The sequence below is a fragment of the Triticum aestivum genome, chromosome 4A (genome assembly GCF_018294505.1).
Source record: "Triticum aestivum cultivar Chinese Spring chromosome 4A, IWGSC CS RefSeq v2.1, whole genome shotgun sequence".
Lineage (NCBI taxonomy): Eukaryota > Viridiplantae > Streptophyta > Magnoliopsida > Poales > Poaceae > Triticum > Triticum aestivum.
Window position 1 is genome coordinate 748,635,528 of NC_057803.1, and position 4,098 is coordinate 748,639,625.

A 4,098-nucleotide genomic window follows, 5' to 3' on the forward strand; every position below is an offset into this window, starting at 1 on the left:
TAAGCATACATTTCTCCATATGTCGTCTAGTTAATACTTGTAGCATTGCACTGCACTTGTAGTCTGATATGGATCATATCATTAGTAGACCAAAAAAAAAGTTCAGGGCTCTCTCCTTGTCCTTCTTTCGGGTCTTTGCACTTGCACTGCACTGCTTAATGATTGAAATGATGAAAAACACATCCACATGGAAACCCAAGGAAGGAAGAAAGGAAGGAAACTAGCCTGAAGAGGAACATCCATATATAGGTTCAGATGGTTGCATGTACATTATCCCTGGAAACTAGCTGATTAATACTTGTAGCATGCGTAGACAAACAATGTTTCATATTTCATCAAGATGATACTTCCTCCGCCCCACAATATAAGATCGTTTTTCAAGCTAACATAGCTAGAAAAACAATCTTATATTGTGGGACAGAGGGAGTAGTAGCCTATCTTTCTAGCCTCATGTGAATCATATCACTAATACACCAAAAAGGCTAAAATTGCAATTTAGGGCTTGCTAGAATCATTTCTATGTGGCACATTTTCTAGCTAGAATCTAATTATTTATTTATTGCGGGGGCTAGCTATAATCTAATTGTTCCGCGCACATAGAAAGACAAAGATACATGTATTGTTTCTAATGGTGCTTCATTGTACCCATCATATATTCTTTTTGATAAGCAACCAATGGATCTTGTTGCAGCCCCCAAGTGACACGCAACAGCTAAAGGGTGGATCATTTTGTAATGGCTACAAGGGCCCAAACAGAGACGTCTGACGGTAGATGCAAATGGATTATCCGTTGATGATTTTGAAGAAATAGCAGGAGCTCCGTCTTCTGTACACACATCTATTTATATGCAGCAGCTACGAATGGTATGTAGTACTGGTACAGGGCATGAACTGTAATGTAGAAAACAAACTGTAATACAGATAAACTTATGTCTTATGGACAATGTCTACATAATCGAACTGAAAACAAACAACAGTTTGCTAACTGCACTGACGTTCATGGGTCAAGACCAGCATGCCGGGATGAAAATGGCAGTGTGGAGATAATCAAGATTATTAACAGGTGACCGTTCAGCTCTTGTGAACACCGTGATCACTTCCTGCATCGTTGGACGGTGCGATGGATCAGGCTCTATGCACCGAACAGCGATGGCAACCATATGAAATATCTCACGTGCGATCTCAGCTTCAGGGAGTGGGAGACGGGTGTCCAGCAAGTTGTCAAGTGATGTATTTCTGTTGCTGTTGTCCATGGATGAAAAGAGATCCCCTGGATGTTGTCCCATGAACAGCTCTAGAACAAGCACTCCGAAGCTATAAACATCGCACTTCTCTGTCACCCTTGTTGTGTATGCAAGCTCTGAAACATTAACATTTCAGAGTTAATTTTGATAGCTATCTGTCTTGCAGTAATGCAAAATACATAGTTTAGCTTCCAACTATTGAAACTATGCTGATGTTGCATCAATATTCTATGAGACATATACAATAAGATAAGCAATAAGCTAATGTAGCTCCTGCAGATTTAAGCATATAGTCCGTGCAGAGAGGGAGGAAAAATAAATACGTAGTAGTGTGGGTGCATGGGGTTGATAATTAATTGGTGCATGCCATTGTACATTTTATAAATTAGAGACAAAAATATCAAGTTTTATTAAAGTATGTATGATTATTGATTTAACCAACATATAGAGATATAATTTTACCTGGGGCAATATATCCTTTTGTCCCAGCAAGATTTGTGCAGTTCGATGCATCCACATCTAGTATTTTAGCTAGACCAAAATCCGATAACATTGCTGCTTGTTATATCTCTGTGGACTATTGGCGCGAAGCAATCATGATGCATGTAACACAAAGCATGAGCAACATCCCGAACAATATTTAACCTACTGATCCAATCCAATTCAATTGCAGTTTCATTGCCTTTCAAGGATGCTGCTAAGCTTCCTCTATCCATGTACTCATACACAAGGAATCTTCCCTGAGTTCCAGAACAGTAACCAAATAACTTCACGATGTTGCGATGTCGAATATGCATTAACGCATGTATTTCACGGTTAAATTGCTCACCATCTTCTCCCATGTGGATCTTCTTCACTGCAAATATTTCACCTGTTGGTAACTGAGCTTTATAGACAGATCCATTTCCTCCAGTCCCAATGCAATGAACATTGCTGAAATTATTTGTGGCATCCACAATTTTCTTGTACACATCCTCCCCATCAAAGCTCCAGATGGCAAACATCTTCGTTTGTTGCACTTGATTTGCTATTTCTGCCTTTGGTTTCTTCTTTTTGCATTGCCATATTACTAGTGTAGTGATAAATACAAAAGATACAAGAGCAGGTATAATAGCTAGCTAGTAAAATAGCTCTGTAGTTTTTTCCTTGCTTACTACTTCGTGATAGTTCACAAGGGGGCAAACCTTTTACACTACCACACCATTTCTTATTATGCATCTTCATAGAACCTAGTATCTGGCACTGGCCCTTCTAATCTGTTGTATGACACATCCACAGATAGAAGACTGATTGGAGCTTCTTCATAGAACCTAGTATCTGGCACTGGCCCTTCTAATCTGTTGTATGACACATCCACAGATAGAAGACTGATCATGTTCTGAAATGATGGTGGAATGTTGTCACCCAGTGCATTGTGAGAAAGATTCAAGGCTTCAAGCATACTAAGACCACCTAACAGACTTGGAATAGCTCCATCAATTAAATTGTCACTTAGATCCAAAAGATCCTGTAGGTGTACCAACATCCCTAGTTCGATAGGATTATGGGCCATGGCGCACAATACACGCTATAATTTTGGGTAAATGGACTGCTGGTTTATGCCTTCTATTTTGGACAGAACACATATCAAACTCAATTACAAACTAAAATAATCTTGCTATACAAATCAATAAAATAAATGGAGAATCTACCATGCAGCCCCTCGACATCATTAATTCTCTTGTCGAAGCAATAATGGTTTCTTATTTACATGCACACACAACATATAGTACATGAATTATCCGTCAAATGGTATATGGACAATACCAACCGAAGTGGAGACTTTAGGTGTACCTAGAAGAGTAGATGCAATTTTAGTGTGATTTATAGGTATGACATATTGCAAATTTGCGGTAGCTAAAATCACTTAAGTAATCAAAATAAAGATCCTAATCCTATTTGAGAGATCGGTATAATTTATTAGATTAGTGCCTACATCTATAAATATTGCATGTGCACGATTGAAGGTATAAAATGATTAGGTCAAAACAGATTTAACTTGGGGCGTCTACAAAGCGGACCCTCAAACCTCCCGCAAGCGTATGGACTGCGTTGTCCGGACACAATTTGCCATCCAACGCGGTCCTGTATCGGTCCGCAGATGCGTCCGGATATCCATTTTCCTGCAAACCCAAGACAAACAAAGGAGAACTTTGCGGGAGTCTGGACATCTGCCTGACGAATCAAAAACCACGACTTACCCTATCCTCCTTGTCTAGATGGCGGAAGACCGTGCTGCTATTTGGCTGATGCATGTTGCTTTGGCCGGAAGTGATAGGATAGCCTGTTGTTTGGCGGAAGATTTAGCATGTAGTTGGCGGAAGGTTTAAACATGCAGCATGTTGTTGGCGGAAGGTTAGCTTGCATGCATGTGTTTACACTCTTTTTTCACTTTTTCAAGTGCTTTCATTCATTTAAACTGTGATTGTTGTTAATATTTTTGGTGGAAGATTGTTGTTGTTTGGCGGAAGGGAAGGCAGACGGATATTTGAGGTATATGGTTGGATGGATGACTCCCGTATCCATGTCCGGACACTAGTCCGGACCGGTTTTCAGACAAATACTGTGTCTGTTTTGCGTGTTGGCGTTGGAGATGCCCTTACATTGTTTCACCATTAGCAATCTAGACAACTCACTGTTGCAGCTTTATGAAAACATCACTAAGTCTTCAATTGTGCATGACATAAATTTAATAATTTTGTGAAAATTGCGTTAACTAACACTAGTAAGCGTGCACGTGCAATGCACGTCTTAAACATTGACCAAGTGAGATCCGTGTTGTAATTTTTTTAAGAAAATATAAATCAAATGGGTG

The 4,098-nt window shown here is 39.5% G+C and overlaps 1 pseudogene; it reads right to left on the reverse strand.

Moving 5' to 3' along the window:
- Positions 1 to 932: 932 nt before the first annotated feature.
- On the reverse strand, positions 933 to 2,796 carry LOC123084582 (MDIS1-interacting receptor like kinase 2-like; annotated as a pseudogene).
- Positions 2,797 to 4,098: the final 1,302 nt, after the last annotated feature.